The sequence below is a fragment of the Chanodichthys erythropterus genome, chromosome 12 (assembly GCF_024489055.1).
Source record: "Chanodichthys erythropterus isolate Z2021 chromosome 12, ASM2448905v1, whole genome shotgun sequence".
NCBI lineage: Eukaryota > Metazoa > Chordata > Actinopteri > Cypriniformes > Xenocyprididae > Chanodichthys > Chanodichthys erythropterus.
This window is the reverse complement of record NC_090232.1, coordinates 61,566,455-61,586,019: the sequence shown is the minus strand read 5'-3', so window position 1 is coordinate 61,586,019 and position 19,565 is coordinate 61,566,455.

Genomic DNA, 19,565 nt, shown 5'->3' with positions numbered 1-19,565 from the left:
ACAGCGGACGAAAAAGCGGCCAAAAAAGTCCCATTGACTTACATTGAAAAATTCAAATTCACGAACATTCCGTCTCTCTCAACTGTCACTTTCTCACACACACTCACACATGCAGGCCCTTAAAAGCCTTTCTCTCTCAGACACAGACACTCATTTTCTTCCACTTTTATTTCTGCGCGCTACTCCTCCCGCAGCGTTTGTCCTAGACCCATGAATGAGGTGTCAAATCGACCGGCTCATTGAGGAGATATGTGTTATGATTTTTATAAGCGATCGGACCAACGATGTTCGCACAGGGGGCGAAAAGCGGCCAAAAAAGTCCCATTGACTTTCAATGGCGGAATCTTCAGAAATTTGAATTTCAACTGTCACTTTCTCACACACACTCACACACGCAGGCCCTTAGAAGCCTTTCTCTCTCAGACACAGACACTCATTTTCTTCCACTTTTATTTCTGTGCGCTACTCCTCCCGCAGCGTTTGTCCTAGACCCATGAATGAGGTGTCAAATCGATCGGCTCATTGAGGAGAGCTGTGCTATGACTTTTATAAGCGATCGGGTGTATGATGTTCGCACAGCGTACGAAAAAACGGCTGAAAAAACTCCCATAGACTTAACATGGGGGCCAAATCTGTGAGATCATATCTTTGGATCAGAAGGTCATAGAGACTTGGGGCTGGGCTCTTTTGATTCGGCCAGCCAATAAGTAGTGGCACAGCAACTTCATAGCCACGCCCTAGCAACCAATTACAGCACCCTAGCAACCGAGTCCGGTGTTTTGCCACTGCAAGCACCATTCACATTTTCTTCAGAAAATGTACATTCTAGTTAATGGTGCTTGCCAAAGGCAAAGCTCCATTCTTATTCTCCTGCATACTTATTATTCTTCTTCTTCCACTTTTTTTCTGCGCGCTACTCCTCCCGCAGTTTTTGTCCTAGACCCATGAATGAGGTGTCAAATCGACCGGCTCATTGAGGAGAGGTGTGCTATGACTTTTATAAGCGCTCGGGTGTACGATGTTCGTCCGGCGGGCGAAAAAGTAGCGAAAAAAATCCCATAGACTTAACATTGGAACGAACTTTGATAAGTCATAACTCTGGATCACAATGTCATGGAGAGAAGGGGGTGGTCTCATTTTACTCAGGCAACCAATCAGTCTCTCAGGAAAACTTTGAAGATATCAAGCCACGCCCTAGCAACCATATAGAGCACCTTAGTAACAAGCTTCATAGACTTCCATTGAAAAAGATCAAATGAATACCTTTGGATAGAAGTGTCGTACAAACAAGAGGTTGGGCTCATTTGACTCGAGGCAGCAAACCGCCAATCACAAATCACCTTAAAGACATCATAGCCACGCCTTAGCAACCATTTAGAGCACCCTAGCAACCCAAAGCATAGGCAGATATCTTCAAATCTGAATATCATAGAGGCATGGGGGTTGGTTTATATCATTCTTACTGGCAAGCAGCCTTTGGAGTATCATCATTGGTAGCTTCCAAGCCACTCCCTAGCAACCAAACAGAGTACCCTAGCAACCGTTTTGCAAGATCTATATCTCTGCATCAGAACATCGTAAAGACATGGGTGTTGGTTTATATTGTCAAGCAGCCTTTGGAGTATCATCATTGGTAGCTGCCAAGCCACTCCCTAGCAACCAAACAGAGTACCCTAGCAACAGTTTTGCAGGACCTATATCTCTGCATCAGAACATCGTACAGACATGGTGGTTGGCTTTTTTGACTCATGCTAGCAAATTGGACTTCCAACATGCTACACATGCTAGCAGTGAATAGCTACATGCTAATAGTGATTAGCTTAGGGTTTAAACATGACACAAACTATTAAAAATGTGTTAGCATCATGCTGGTAGCATGCTAATTGTGTTAGCATAATGTTAGTAGCATGCTAATCATGTTAGCATCATGCTAGCAAACATGCTAATCATGTTAACATCTTGTTAAAAACATGCTAGCAACATGGTAATCATGCTAGCATCATGCTACCATTATGCTAATCATGTTAGCATCTTACTGAAAACATGGTAGCAGCATGCTAATGGTGTTAGCATCATGTTAACAACATGCTAATCATGTTAGCATCTTGTTAAAAACATCTTAGCACAACGGTAATTATGTTAGCATCATGCTAATCAAGAGTGCCGAGTTTTGCCACTGCAAGCACCATTCACATTTTCTTCAGGAAATGTACATTCTAGTATTGTAATTACTATTCACCTGAACAAAACTTTGGCGCGTAACTCGTCCCGCACCCTTTGTCGTAGACCCACATATGAGGTGTCAAATCGACCGGCTTATTGAGGAGAGGTGTGCTATGACTTTTCTAAGCGATCGGGTGTACGATGTTCGCACAGTGTACGAAAAAAATGGTTGAAAAAACTCCCATAGACTTAACATTGGGTCAAAATCTGTGAGATCATATCTTTGGATCAGAAGGTCATAGAGACTTGGGGCTGGGCTCTTTTGATTCGGCCAGCCAATAAGTAGTGACACAGCAACTTCATAGCCACGCCCTAGCAACCAATTACAGCACCTTAGCAACCGGTGCCGATTTTTGCCACTGCAAGCACCATTCACATTTTCTTCAGGAAATGTACATTCTAGTTAATGGTGCTTGCCATAGGCAAAGCTCCATTCTTATTATTGCTCATACTTATTATTATAATTATTTTTCTGGACAAAAGTTTGGCGCGCTACTCCTCCCACAGTTTTTGTCCTAGACCAATGAATCAGGTGTCAAATCGACCGGCTTATTGAGGAGACCTGTGCTATGACTTTTATAAGCGATCGGGTGTACGATGTTCGTCCAGCGGGCGAAAAAGTAGCGAAAAAAATCCCATAGACTTTGCATTGCGACAAATTTTGACGAGTTATTGCTCCGAGTGAGAATTTCGTAGAAACATGTGGGTTACCACGTTTGAAGAGGCTAGCAAGCTCTGTCAGGCCATACCTCAAAACTGGGTGTAAGTTGTACCCCTGGGGCGCAAGAGCTGCCCAAAGTTGCCCCATAGACATACTATGGTGAAGCCGTGCCCATGAACCAGGAAGTACTGTGTTTTTCCTACTATGGGAAATTACATAGGGATTTTGTATTGAACATAACTCTGGATCACAATGTCTTAGAGACAAGGGGTGGGCTCATTTTACTCAGGCAACCAATCAGTCTCTCAGGATCATTGTGAAGCTATCAAGCCACGCCCTAGCAACCATATAGAGCACCATAGCAACAAGTTCCATAGACTTCCATTGAAAAAGATCAAATGAATATCTTTGGATAGGAGTGTCATAGAAACATGAGGGTGGGCTCATTTGACTCGGGGCAGCAAACGGCCAATCACGAATCACCTTCAACACTTCATAGCCACGCCCTAGCAACCATTTAGAGCACCCTAGCAACCCAAAGCATAGAGGGGATATCTTCAAATCTGAATATCATACAGGCATGGGGGTTGGTTTATATCATTCATACTGGCAAGCAGCCTTTGATGTATCATCATTGGCAGCTGCCAAGCCACTCCCTAGCAACCAAACAGAGTACCCTAGCAACCGTTTTTCAAGATGTATATCTCTGCATCAGAACATCGTACAGACATGGGGGTTGGTTTATATTGTCAAGCAGCCTTTGGAGTATCATCATTGGCAGCTGCCAAGCCACTCCCTAGCAACCAAACAGAGTACCCTAGCAACTGTTTAGCAAGACCTATATCTCTGCATCAGAGCATCATAGAGACATGGCGGTTGGCTCTTTTGACTCATGCTAGCAATCTGGACTTCCAACATGATACACATGCTAGCAGTGAATAGCTACATGCTAATAGTGATTAGCTTAGGGTTTAAACATGACACAAACTAGTGAAAATGTGTTAGCATGATGATAGTAGCATGCTAATCATGTTAGCAAACATGCTAATCATGTTAGCATGTTGTTAACATTATGCTAACATGGTTAGCATCTTGCTAAAAACATGTTAACAGTATGCTACGGGTGTTAACATCATGGTGGCAACATGCTAATCATGTTAGCATGTTGCTAGCATTATGCTAACATGATTAGCATCTTGGTAAACACATCCTAGCAATATGCTAAGGGTGTTAGCATCATGCTACCATCATGCTAATCAAGAGTGCCGAGTTTTGCCACTGCAAGCACCATTCACATTTTCTTCAGGAAATGTACATTCTAGTTAATGGTGCTTGCCATAGGCAAAGCTCCATTCTTATTATTGCTCATACTTATTATTATAATTATTTTTCTGGACAAAAGTTTGGCGCTACTCCTCCCACAGTTTTTGTCCTAGACCAATGAATCAGGTGTCAAATCGACCGGCTTATTGAGGAGACCTGTGCTATGACTTTTATAAGCGATCGGGTGTACGATGTTCGTCCAGCGGGCGAAAAAGTAGCGAAAAAAATCCCATAGACTTTGCATTGCGACAAATTTTGACGAGTTATTGCTCCGAGTGAGAATTTCGTAGAAACATGTGGGTTACCACGTTTGAAGAGGCTAGCAAGCTCTGTCAGGCCATACCTCAAAACTGGGTGTAAGTTGTACCCCTGGGGCGCAAGAGCTGCCCAAAGTTGCCCCATAGACATACTATGGTGAAGCCGTGCCCATGAACCAGGAAGTACTGTGTTTTTCCTACTATGGGAAATTACATAGGGATTTTGTATTGAACATAACTCTGGATCACAATGTCTTAGAGACAAGGGGGTGGGCTCATTTTACTCAGGCAACCAATCAGTCTCTCAGGATCATTGTGAAGCTATCAAGCCACGCCCTAGCAACCATATAGAGCACCATAGCAACAAGTTCCATAGACTTCCATTGAAAAAGATCAAATGAATATCTTTGGATAGGAGTGTCATAGAAACATGAGGGTGGGCTCATTTGACTCGGGGCAGCAAACGGCCAATCACGAATCACCTTCAACACTTCATAGCCACGCCCTAGCAACCATTTAGAGCACCCTAGCAACCCAAAGCATAGAGGGGATATCTTCAAATCTGAATATCATACAGGCATGGGGGTTGGTTTATATCATTCATACTGGCAAGCAGCCTTTGATGTATCATCATTGGCAGCTGCCAAGCCACTCCCTAGCAACCAAACAGAGTACCCTAGCAACCGTTTTTCAAGATGTATATCTCTGCATCAGAACATCGTACAGACATGGGGGTTGGTTTATATTGTCAAGCAGCCTTTGGAGTATCATCATTGGCAGCTGCCAAGCCACTCCCTAGCAACCAAACAGAGTACCCTAGCAACTGTTTAGCAAGACCTATATCTCTGCATCAGAGCATCATAGAGACATGGCGGTTGGCTCTTTTGACTCATGCTAGCAATCTGGACTTCCAACATGATACACATGCTAGCAGTGAATACCTACATGCTAATAGTGATTAGCTTAGGGTTTAAACATGACACAAACTAGTGAAAATGTGTTAGCATGATGATAGTAGCATGCTAATCATGTTAGCAAACATGCTAATCATGTTAGCATGTTGTTAACATTATGCTAACATGGTTAGCATCTTGCTAAAAACATGTTAACAGTATGCTACGGGTGTTAACATCATGGTGGCAACATGCTAATCATGTTAGCATGTTGCTAGCATTATGCTAACATGATTAGCATCTTGGTAAACACATCCTAGCAATATGCTAAGGGTGTTAGCATCATGCTACCATCATGCTAATCAAGAGTGCTGAGTTTTGCCACTGCAAGCACAATTCACATTTTCTTCAGGAAATGTACATTCTAGTTAATGGTGCTTGCCATAGGCAAAGCTCCATTCTTATTATTGCTCATACTTATTATTATAATTATTTTTCTGGACAAAAGTTTGGCGCGCTACTCCTCCCACAGTTTTTGTCCTAGACCAATGAATCAGGTGTCAAATCGACCGGCTTATTGAGGAGACCTGTGCTATGACTTTTATAAGCGATCGGGTGTACGATGTTCGTCCAGCGGGCGAAAAAGTAGCGAAAAAAATCCCATAGACTTTGCATTGCGACAAATTTTGACGAGTTATTGCTCCGAGTGAGAATTTCGTAGAAACATGTGGGTTACCACGTTTGAAGAGGCTAGCAAGCTCTGTCAGGCCATACCTCAAAACTGGGTGTAAGTTGTACCCCTGGGGCGCAAGAGCTGCCCAAAGTTGCCCCATAGACATACTATGGTGAAGCCGTGCCCATGAACCAGGAAGTACTGTGTTTTTCCTACTATGGGAAATTACATAGGGATTTTGTATTGAACATAACTCTGGATCACAATGTCTTAGAGACAAGGGGGTGGGCTCATTTTACTCAGGCAACCAATCAGTCTCTCAGGATCATTGTGAAGCTATCAAGCCACGCCCTAGCAACCATATAGAGCACCATAGCAACAAGTTCCATAGACTTCCATTGAAAAAGATCAAATGAATATCTTTGGATAGGAGTGTCATAGAAACATGAGGGTGGGCTCATTTGACTCGGGGCAGCAAACGGCCAATCACGAATCACCTTCAACACTTCATAGCCACGCCCTAGCAACCATTTAGAGCACCCTAGCAACCCAAAGCATAGAGGGGATATCTTCAAATCTGAATATCATACAGGCATGGGGGTTGGTTTATATCATTCATACTGGCAAGCAGCCTTTGATGTATCATCATTGGCAGCTGCCAAGCCACTCCCTAGCAACCAAACAGAGTACCCTAGCAACCGTTTTTCAAGATGTATATCTCTGCATCAGAACATCGTACAGACATGGGGGTTGGTTTATATTGTCAAGCAGCCTTTGGAGTATCATCATTGGCAGCTGCCAAGCCACTCCCTAGCAACCAAACAGAGTACCCTAGCAACTGTTTAGCAAGACCTATATCTCTGCATCAGAGCATCATAGAGACATGGCGGTTGGCTCTTTTGACTCATGCTAGCAATCTGGACTTCCAACATGATACACATGCTAGCAGTGAATAGCTACATGCTAATAGTGATTAGCTTAGGGTTTAAACATGACACAAACTAGTGAAAATGTGTTAGCATGATGATAGTAGCATGCTAATCATGTTAGCAAACATGCTAATCATGTTAGCATGTTGTTAACATTATGCTAACATGGTTAGCATCTTGCTAAAAACATGTTAACAGTATGCTACGGGTGTTAACATCATGGTGGCAACATGCTAATCATGTTAGCATGTTGCTAGCATTATGCTAACATGATTAGCATCTTGGTAAACACATCCTAGCAATATGCTAAGGGTGTTAGCATCATGCTACCATCATGCTAATCAAGAGTGCCGAGTTTTGCCACTGCAAGCACCATTCACATTTTCTTCAGGAAATGTACATTCTAGTATTGTAATTACTATTCACCTGAACAAAACTTTGGCGCGTAACTCGTCCCGCACCGTTTGTCGTAGACCCACATATGAGGTGTCAAATCGACCGGCTTATTGAGGAGAGGTGTGCTATGACTTTTCTAAGCGATCGGGTGTACGATGTTCGCACAGTGTACGAAAAAAATGGTTGAAAAAACTCCCATAGACTTAACATTGGGTCAAAATCTGTGAGATCATATCTTTGGATCAGAAGGTCATAGAGACTTGGGGCTGGGCTCTTTTGATTCGGCCAGCCAATAAGTAGTGGCACAGCAACTTCATAGCCACGCCCTAGCAACCAATTACAGCACCCTAGCAACCGGTGCCGATTTTTGCCACTGCAAGCACCATTCACATTTTCTTCAGGAAATGTACATTCTAGTTAATGGTGCTTGCCAAAGGCAAAGCTCCATTCTTATTCTTCTGCATACTTATTATAATTATTTTTCTGGACAAAAGTTTGGCGCGCTACTCCTCCCGCAGTTTTTGTCCTAGACCCATGAATGAGGTGTCAAATCGACCGGCTCATTGAGGACAGGTGTGCTATGACTTTTATAAGCGATCGGACCAACGATGTTCGCACAGCGGACGAAAAAGCGGCCAAAAAAGTCCCATTGACTTACATTGAAAAATTCAAATTCACGAACATTCCGTCTCTCTCAACTGTCACTTTCTCACACACACTCACACATGCAGGCCCTTAAAAGCCTTTCTCTCTCAGACACAGACACTCATTTTCTTCCACTTTTATTTCTGCGCGCTACTCCTCCCGCAGCGTTTGTCCTAGACCCATGAATGAGGTGTCAAATCGACCGGCTCATTGAGGAGATATGTGTTATGATTTTTATAAGCGATCGGACCAACGATGTTCGCACAGGGGGGCGAAAAAGCGGCCAAAAAAGTCCCATTGACTTTCAATGGCGGAATCTTCAGAAATTTGAATTTCAACTGTCACTTTCTCACACACACTCACACACGCAGGCCCTTAGAAGCCTTTCTCTCTCAGACACAGACACTCATTTTCTTCCACTTTTATTTCTGTGCGCTACTCCTCCCGCAGCGTTTGTCCTAGACCCATGAATGAGGTGTCAAATCGATCGGCTCATTGAGGAGAGCTGTGCTATGACTTTTATAAGCGATCGGGTGTATGATGTTCGCACAGCGTACGAAAAAACGGCTGAAAAAACTCCCATAGACTTAACATGGGGGCCAAATCTGTGAGATCATATCTTTGGATCAGAAGGTCATAGAGACTTGGGGCTGGGCTCTTTTGATTCGGCCAGCCAATAAGTAGTGGCACAGCAACTTCATAGCCACGCCCTAGCAACCAATTACAGCACCCTAGCAACCGAGTCCGGTGTTTTGCCACTGCAAGCACCATTCACATTTTCTTCAGAAAATGTACATTCTAGTTAATGGTGCTTGCCAAAGGCAAAGCTCCATTCTTATTCTCCTGCATACTTATTATTCTTCTTCTTCCACTTTTTTTCTGCGCGCTACTCCTCCCGCAGTTTTTGTCCTAGACCCATGAATGAGGTGTCAAATCGACCGGCTCATTGAGGAGAGGTGTGCTATGACTTTTATAAGCGCTCGGGTGTACGATGTTCGTCCGGCGGGCGAAAAAGTAGCGAAAAAAAATCCCATAGACTTAACATTGGAACGAACTTTGATAAGTCATAACTCTGGATCACAATGTCATGGAGAGAAGGGGGTGGTCTCATTTTACTCAGGCAACCAATCAGTCTCTCAGGAAAACTTTGAAGATATCAAGCCACGCCCTAGCAACCATATAGAGCACCTTAGTAACAAGCTTCATAGACTTCCATTGAAAAAGATCAAATGAATACCTTTGGATAGAAGTGTCGTACAAACAAGAGGTTGGGCTCATTTGACTCGAGGCAGCAAACCGCCAATCACAAATCACCTTAAAGACATCATAGCCACGCCTTAGCAACCATTTAGAGCACCCTAGCAACCCAAAGCATAGGCAGATATCTTCAAATCTGAATATCATAGAGGCATGGGGGTTGGTTTATATCATTCTTACTGGCAAGCAGCCTTTGGAGTATCATCATTGGTAGCTTCCAAGCCACTCCCTAGCAACCAAACAGAGTACCCTAGCAACCGTTTTGCAAGATCTATATCTCTGCATCAGAACATCGTAAAGACATGGGTGTTGGTTTATATTGTCAAGCAGCCTTTGGAGTATCATCATTGGTAGCTGCCAAGCCACTCCCTAGCAACCAAACAGAGTACCCTAGCAACAGTTTTGCAGGACCTATATCTCTGCATCAGAACATCGTACAGACATGGTGGTTGGCTTTTTTGACTCATGCTAGCAAATTGGACTTCCAACATGCTACACATGCTAGCAGTGAATAGCTACATGCTAATAGTGATTAGCTTAGGGTTTAAACATGACACAAACTATTAAAAATGTGTTAGCATCATGCTGGTAGCATGCTAATTGTGTTAGCATAATGTTAGTAGCATGCTAATCATGTTAGCATCATGCTAGCAAACATGCTAATCATGTTAACATCTTGTTAAAAACATGCTAGCAACATGGTAATCATGCTAGCATCATGCTACCATTATGCTAATCATGTTAGCATCTTACTGAAAACATGGTAGCAGCATGCTAAGGGTGTTAGCATCATGTTAACAACATGCTAATCATGTTAGCATCTTGTTAAAAACATCTTAGCACAACGGTAATTATGTTAGCATCGTGCTAATCAAGAGTGCCGAGTTTTGCCACTGCAAGCACCATTCACATTTTCTTCAGGAAATGTACATTCTAGTTAATGGTGCTTGCCAAAGGCAAAGCTCCATTCTTATTCTCCTGCATACTTATTATTCTTCTTCTTCCACTTTTTTTCTGCGCGCTACTCCTCCCGCAGTTTTTGTCCTAGACCCATGAATGAGGTGTCAAATCGACCGGCTCATTGAGGAGAGGTGTGCTATGACTTTTATAAGCGCTCGGGTGTACGATGTTCGTCCGGCGGGCGAAAAAGTAGCGAAAAAAATCCCATAGACTTAACATTGGAACGAACTTTGATAAGTCATAACTCTGGATCACAATGTCATGGAGAGAAGGGGGTGGTCTCATTTTACTCAGGCAACCAATCAGTCTCTCAGGAAAACTTTGAAGATATCAAGCCACGCCCTAGCAACCATATAGAGCACCTTAGTAACAAGCTTCATAGACTTCCATTGAAAAAGATCAAATGAATACCTTTGGATAGAAGTGTCGTACAAACAAGAGGTTGGGCTCATTTGACTCGAGGCAGCAAACCGCCAATCACAAATCACCTTAAAGACATCATAGCCACGCCTTAGCAACCATTTAGAGCACCCTAGCAACCCAAAGCATAGGCAGATATCTTCAAATCTGAATATCATAGAGGCATGGGGGTTGGTTTATATCATTCTTACTGGCAAGCAGCCTTTGGAGTATCATCATTGGTAGCTTCCAAGCCACTCCCTAGCAACCAAACAGAGTACCCTAGCAACCGTTTTGCAAGATCTATATCTCTGCATCAGAACATCGTAAAGACATGGGTGTTGGTTTATATTGTCAAGCAGCCTTTGGAGTATCATCATTGGTAGCTGCCAAGCCACTCCCTAGCAACCAAACAGAGTACCCTAGCAACAGTTTTGCAGGACCTATATCTCTGCATCAGAACATCGTACAGACATGGTGGTTGGCTTTTTTGACTCATGCTAGCAAATTGGACTTCCAACATGCTACACATGCTAGCAGTGAATAGCTACATGCTAATAGTGATTAGCTTAGGGTTTAAACATGACACAAACTATTAAAAATGTGTTAGCATCATGCTGGTAGCATGCTAATTGTGTTAGCATAATGTTAGTAGCATGCTAATCATGTTAGCATCATGCTAGCAAACATGCTAATCATGTTAACATCTTGTTAAAAACATGCTAGCAACATGGTAATCATGCTAGCATCATGCTACCATTATGCTAATCATGTTAGCATCTTACTGAAAACATGGTAGCAGCATGCTAAGGGTGTTAGCATCATGTTAACAACATGCTAATCATGTTAGCATCTTGTTAAAAACATCTTAGCACAACGGTAATTATGTTAGCATCATGCTAATCAAGAGTGCCGAGTTTTGCCACTGCAAGCACCATTCACATTTTCTTCAGGAAATGTACATTCTAGTTAATGGTGCTTGCCAAAGGCAAAGCTCCATTCTTATTCTCCTGCATACTTATTATTATTAATGGTGCTTGCCAAAGGCAAAGCTCCATTCTTATTCTCCTGCATACTTATTATTCTTCTTCTTCTTCTTCTTCTTCTTCCACTTTTTTTTCTGCGCGCTACTCCTCCCGCAGTTTTTGTCCTAGACCCATGAATGAGGTGTCAAATCGACCGGCTCATTGAGGAGAGGTGTGCTATGACTTTTATAAGCGATCGGGTGTACGATGTTCGTCTGGCGGGCGAAAAAGTAGCGAAAAAAATCCCATAGACTTTGCATTGGGACAAACTTTGACGAGTAATAGCTCCTAACGAGAATTTCATAGAAACATGTGGGTTACCACGTTTGAAGAGCCTGATAGGCTCTCTCAGACCATACCTCAAAATGGGGTGTAAGTTGTACCCCTGGGGCGCAAGAGCTGCCCAAAGTTGCCCCATAGACATACTATGGTGAAGCCGTGCCCATGAACCAGGAAGTACTGTGTTTTTCCTACTATGGGAAATTACATAGGGATTTTTTATTGAACATAACTCTGGATCACAATGTCATAGAGACAAGGGGGTGGGCTCATTTTACTCAGGCAACCAATCAGTCTCTCAGGATCATTGTGAAGCTATCGAGCCACGCCCTAGCAACCATATAGAGCACCATAGCAACAAGTTCCATAGACTTCCATTGAAAAAGATCAAAGGAATATCTTTGGATAGGAGTGTCATAGAAACATGAGGGTGGGCTCATTTGACTCGGGGCAGCAAACGGCCAATCACGAATCACCTTCAAGATATCATAGCCACGCCCTAGCAACTATTTAGAGCACCCTAGCAACTCAAAGCATAGAGGGGATATCTTCAAATCTGAACATCATAGAGGAATGGGGGTTGGTTTATATCATTCATACTGGCAAGCAGCCTTTGGTTTATCATTACTGGCAGCTGCCAAGCCACTCCCTAGGAACCAAACAGAGTACCCTAGCAACCGTTTTGCAAGATCTATATCTCTGCATCAGAACATCGTAGAGACATGGGTGTTGGTTTATATTGTCAAGCAGCCTTTGGAGTATCATCATTGGTAGCTACCAAGCCACTCCCTAGCAACCAAACAGAGTACCCTAGCAACCGTTTTGAAACACCTATATTTCTGCATCAGAACATTATAGAGACATGGCGGTTGGCTCTTTTGACTCATGCTAGCAAACTGGACTTCCACCATGCTACACATGCTAGCAGTGAATAGCTACATGCTAATAGTGATTAGCTTAAGGTTTAAACATGACACAAACTAGTAAAAATGTGTTAGAATAATGCTAGTGGCATGTTAATTGTGTTAGCATGATGCTAGTAGCATGCTAATCATGTTAGCATCATGTTAGCAAACATGCTAATCATGTTAGCATCTTGTTAAATACATGCTAACAACATGGTAATCATGCTAGCATCATGCTAGCATTATGCTAATGATGTTAGCATGTTGCTAGCAGTATGCTAACATGATTAGCATCTTGTTAAAATCATGCTAACAACATGGTAATCATGCTAGCATCATGCTAGCATTATGCTAATCATGTTAGCATGTTTGCTAGCATTATGCTAACATGATTAGCATCTTGTTTAAAACATGCTAGCAGCATGCTAAGGGTGTTAGCATCATGCTAGCAGCATGCTAATCATGTTAGCATGTTGCTAACATAATGCTAACATGATTAGCATTTGGTTAAAATAATGCTAGCAACATGGTAATCATGCTAGCATCATGCTAGCATTATGCTAATCATGTTAGCATGTTGCTAGCATTATGCTAACATGACTAGCATTTTGTTTAAAACATGCTAGCAGCATGCTTAGGGTGTTAGCATCATGCTAGCAACATGCTAATCATGTTAGCATCTTGTTAAAAACATGCTAGCAACATGGTAATCATGCTAGCATCATGTTACCATTATGCTAATCATGTTAGCATGTTGCTAGCATTATGCTAACATGATTAGCATCTTGTTAAAATCATGGTAGCAACATCGTAATCATGCTAGCATCATGCTAGCATTATGCTAATCATGTTAGCATGTTTTGCTAGCATTATGCTAACATGATTAGAATCTTGCTAAAAACATGCTGGCATCATGCTATGGGTGTTAGCATCATGCTAGCAACATGCTAATCTGTTAGCATCTTGCTAAAAACATCCTAGCAGGACGGTAATTATGTTACATTCTAGTATTGTAATTACTATTCACCTGAACAAAATTTTGGCACGTAACTCGTCCCGCACCGTTTGTCGTAGACCCACAAATGAGGTGTCAAATCGACCGGCTTATTGAGGAGAGGTGTGCTATGACTTTTCTAAGCGATCGGGTGTACGATGTTCGCACAGCGTACGAAAAAACGGCTGAAAAAACTCCCATAGACTTAACATGGGGGCCAAATCTGTGAGATCATATCTTTGGTTTAGAAGGTCATAGAGACTTGGGGCTGGGCTATTTTGACTCGGCCTATCAAGCCGCCAATAGGTAGTTCATAGCCACGCCCTAGCAACCAATTACAGCACCCTAGCAACCGGGGCCGAATTTTGCCACTGCAAGCACCATTCACATTTTCTTCAGGAAATGTACATTCTAGTATTGTAATTACTATTCACCTGAACAAAACTTTGGCGCGTAACTCGTCCCGCACCGTTTGTCGTAGACCCATGAATGAGGTGTCAAATCGACCGGCTTATCGAGGAGAGGTGTGCTATGACTTTTCTAAGCGATCGTGTGTACGATGTCCGCACAGCGTACGAAAAAACGGCTGAAAAAACTCCCATAGACTTAACATTGGGTCAAAATCTGTGAGATCATATCTATGGATCAGAAGGTCATAGAGACTTGGGGCTGGGCTCTTTTGATTCGGCCAGCCAATAAGTAGTGACACAGCAACTTCATAGCGACGCCCTAGCAACCAATTACATCACCCTAGCAACTGGGGCCGAATTTTACCACTGCAAGCACCATTCACATTTTCTTCAGGAAATGTACATTCTAGTATTGTAATTACTATTCACCTGAACAAAACTTTGGCGCGTAACTCGTCCTGCACCGTTTGTCATAGACCCACAAATGAGGTGTCAAATCGACCGGCTTATCGAGGAGAGGTGTGTTATGACTTTTCTAAGCGATCGGGTGTACGATGTTCGCACAGCGTACGAAAAAATCGGCTGAAAAAACTCCCATAGACTTAACATTGGGTCAAAATCTGTGATATCATATCTTTGGATCAGAAGGTCATAGAGACTTGGGGCTGGGCTCTTTTGATTCGGCCAGCCAATAAGTAGTGACGCAGCAACTTCATAGCCACGCCCTAGCAACCAATTACAGCACCCTAGCAACCGGGGCCGAATTTTGCCACTGCAAGCACCATTCACATTTTCTTCAGGAAATGTACATTCTAGTATTGTAATTACTATTCACCTGAACAAAACTTTGGCGCGTAACTCGTCCCGCACCGTTTGTCGTAGACCCACGAATGAGGTGTCAAATCGACCGGCTTATTGAGGAGAGGTGTGCTATGACTTTTCTAAGCGATCGGGTGTACGATGTTCGCACAGCGTACGAAAAATCGGCTGAAAAAACTCCCATAGACTTAACATGGGGGCCAAATCTGTGAGATCATATCTTTGGTTTAGAAGGTCATAGAGACTTGGGGCTGGGCTCTTTTGATTCGGCCAGCCAATAAGTAGTGACACAGCAACTTCATAGCCACGCCCTAGCAACCAATTACAGCACCCTAGCAACCGGTGCTGAATTTTGCCACTGCAAGCACCATTCACATTTTCTTCAGGAAATGTACATTCTAGTTCTTCTTCTTCTTCTTCTGGCCAAAATATCGGCACGTAACTAGTCCCGCAGTTTTTGTCCTAGACCCACGAATGAGGTGTCAAATCGACCGGCTCATTGAGGACAGGTGTGCTATGACTTTTATAAGCGATCGGGTGTACGATGTTCGTCCGGCGGGCGAAAAAGTAGCGAAAAAAATCCCATAGACTTAACATTGGAACGAACTTTGACAAGTCATAACTCTGGATAACAATGTCATAGAGACAAAGGGGTGGTCTCATTTTACTCAGGCAACCAATCAGTCTCTCAGGAAAACTTTGAAGATATCAAGCCACGCCCTAGCAACCATATAGAGCACCTTAGTAACAAGCTTCATAGACTTCCATTGAAAAAGATCAAATGAATATCTTTGGATAGAAGTGTCGTACAAACAAGAGGGTGGGCTCATTTGACTCGAGGCAGCAAACCGCCAATCACAAATCACCTTAAAGACATCATAGCCACGCCTTAGCAACCATTTAGAGCACCCTAGCAACCCAAAGCATAGGCAGATATCTTCAAATCTGAATATCATAGAGGCATGGGGGTTGGTTTATATCATTCATACTGGCAAGCAGCCTTTGGAGTATCATCATTGGTAGCTGCCAAGCCACTCCCTAGCAACCAAACAGAGTACCCTAGCAACCATTATTCAACATCTATATTTCTGCATCAGAACATCGTAGAGACATGGGTGTTGGTTTATATTGTCAAGCAGCCTTTGGAGTATCATCATTGGTAGCTACCAAGCCACTCCCTAGCAACCAAACAGAGTACCCTAGCAACCGTTTAGCAAGATCTATATCTCTGCATCAGAACATCGTAGAGACATGGGTGTTGGTTTATATTGTCAAGCAGCCTTTGGAGTATCATCATTGGTAGCTGCCAAGCCACTCCTTAGCAACCAAACAGAGTACCCTAGCAACCGTTTAGCAATATCTATATCTCTGCATCAGAGCATCATAGAGACATGGCGGTTGGCTCTTTTGACTCATGCTAGCAAACTGGACTTCCAGCATGCTACACATGCTAGCGGTGAATAGCTACATGCTAATAGTGATTAGCTAAGTGCTAAAGTGGGCTGAGAACATGATAAGAACTCTATAGAAACTCCATTGTAACTATCTGTGCCAACTACCAACCACCTAGAAACACCTTAGCAACCACTCCAAGTACCTTAGCAACTGCCTAGCAACACCCTAGCAACCACTCAGGTTACAAAGCAACCGCATAGCAACCGGGTACAGAATTTTGCTACTGCAAGCACCATTCACATTTTCTTCAGGAAATGTACATTCTAGTATTGTAATTACTATTCACCTGAACAAAACTTTGGCGCGTAACTCGTCCCGCACCGTTTGTCGTAGACCCACGAATGAGGTGTCAAATCGACCGGCTTATTGAGGAGAGGTGTGCTATGACTTTTCTAAGCGATCGGGTGTACGATGTTCGCACAGCGTACGAAAAAACGGCTGAAAAAACTCCCATAGACTTAACATGGGGGCCAAATCTGTAAGATCATATCTTTGGTTTAGAAGGTCATAGAGACTTGGGGCTGGGCTCTTTTGACTCAGCCTATCAAGCCGCCAATAAGTAGTGACTTCATGGCAACGCCCTAGCAACAAATTACAGCACCCTAGCAACCAGGTTCCGAATTTTGCCACTGCAAGCACCATTCACATTTTCTTCAGGAAATGTACATTCTAGTATTGTAATTACTATTCACCTGAACAAAACTTTGGCGCGTAACTCGTCCCGCACCGTTTGTCGTAGACCCACGAATGAGGTGTCAAATCGACCGGCTTATTGAGGAGAGGTGTGCTATGACTTTTCTAAGCGATCGGGTGTACGATGTTCGCACAGCGTACGAAAAAACGGCTGAAAAAACTCCCATAGACTTAACATGGGGGCCAAATCTGTAAGATCATATCTTTGGTTTAGAAGGTCATAGAGACTTGGGGCTGGGCTCTTTTGACTCAGCCTATCAAGCCGCCAATAAGTAGTGACTTCATGGCAACGCCCTAGCAACAAATTACAGCACCCTAGCAACCAGGTTCCGAATTTTGCCACTGCAAGCACCATTCACATTTTCTTCAGGAAATGTACATTCTAGTTAATGGTGCTTGCCATAGGCAAAGCTCCATTCTTATTATTGCTCATACTTATTATTATAATTATTTTTCTGGACAAAAGTTTGGCGCGCTACTCCTCCCACAGTTTTTGTCCTAGACCAATGAATCAGGTGTCAATTCGACCGGCTTATTGAGGAGACCTGTGCTATGACTTTTATAAGCGATCGGGTGTAAGATGTTCGTCCAGCGGGCGAAAAAGTAGCGAAAAAAATCCCATAGACTTTGCATTGCGACAAATTTTGACGAGTTATTGCTCCGAGTGAGAATTTCGTAGAAACATGTGGGTTACCACGTTTGAAGAGGCTAGCAAGCTCTGTCAGGCCATACCTCAAAACTGGGTGTAAGTTGTACCCCTGGGGCGCAAGAGCTGCCCAAAGTTGCCCCATAGACATACTATGGTGAAGCCGTGCCCATGAACCAGGAAGTACTGTGTTTTTCCTACTATGGGAAATTACATAGGGATTTTGTATTGAACATAACTCTGGATCACAATGTCTTAGAGACAAGGGGGTGGGCTCATTTTACTCAGGCAACCAATCAGTCTCTCAGGATCATTGTGAAGCTATCAAGCCACGCCCTAGCAACCATATAGAGCACCATAGCAACAAGTTCCATAGACTTCCATTGAAAAAGATCAAATGAATATCTTTGGATAGGAGTGTCATAGAAACATGAGGGTGGGCTCATTTGACTCGGGGCAGCAAACGGCCAATCACGAATCACCTTCAACACTTCATAGCCACGCCCTAGCAACCATTTAGAGCACCCTAGCAACCCAAAGCATAGAGGGGATATCTTCAAATCTGAATATCATACAGGCATGGGGGTTGGTTTATATCATTCATACTGGCAAGCAGCCTTTGATGTATCATCATTGGCAGCTGCCAAGCCACTCCCTAGCAACCAAACAGAGTACCCTAGCAACCGTTTTTCAAGATGTATATCTCTGCATCAGAACATCGTACAGACATGGGGGTTGGTTTATATTGTCAAGCAGCCTTTGGAGTATCATCATTGGCAGCTGCCAAGCCACTCCCTAGCAACCAAACAGAGTACCCTAGCAACTGTTTAGCAAGACCTATATCTCTGCATCAGAGCATCATAGAGACATGGCGGTTGGCTCTTTTGACTCATGCTAGCAATCTGGACTTCCAACATGATACACATGCTAGCAGTGAATAGCTACATGCTAATAGTGATTAGCTTAGGGTTTAAACATGACACAAACTAGTGAAAATGTGTTAGCATGATGATAGTAGAATGCTAATCATGTTAGCAAACATGCTAATCATGTTAGCATGTTGTTAACATTATGCTAACATGGTTAGCATCTTGCTAAAAACATGTTAACAGTATGCTACGGGTGTTAACATCATGGTGGCAACATGCTAATCATGTTAGCATGTTGCTAGCATTATGCTAACATGATTAGCATCTTGGTAAACACATCCTAGCAATATGCTAAGGGTGTTAGCATCATGCTACCATCATGCTAATCAAGAGTGCCGAGTTTTGCCACTGCAAGCACCATTCACATTTTCTTCAGGAAATGTACATTCTAGTTAATGGTGCTTGCCAAAGGCAAAGCTCCATTCTTATTCTCCTGCATACTTATTATTATTCTTCTTCTTCTTCTTCTGGCCAAAATATCGGCACGTAACTAGTCCCGCAGTTTTTGTCCTAGACCCACGAATGAGGTGTCAAATCGACCGGCTCATTGAGGACAGGTGTGCTATGACTTTTATAAGCGATCGGGTGTACGATGTTCGTCCGGCGGGCGAAAAAGTAGCGAAAAAAATCCCATAGACTTAACATTGGAACGAACTTTGACAAGTCATAACTCTGGATAACAATGTCATAGAGACAAAGGGGTGGTCTCATTTTACTCAGGCAACCAATCAGTCTCTCAGGAAAACTTTGAAGATATCAAGCCACGCCCTAGCAACCATATAGAGCACCTTAGT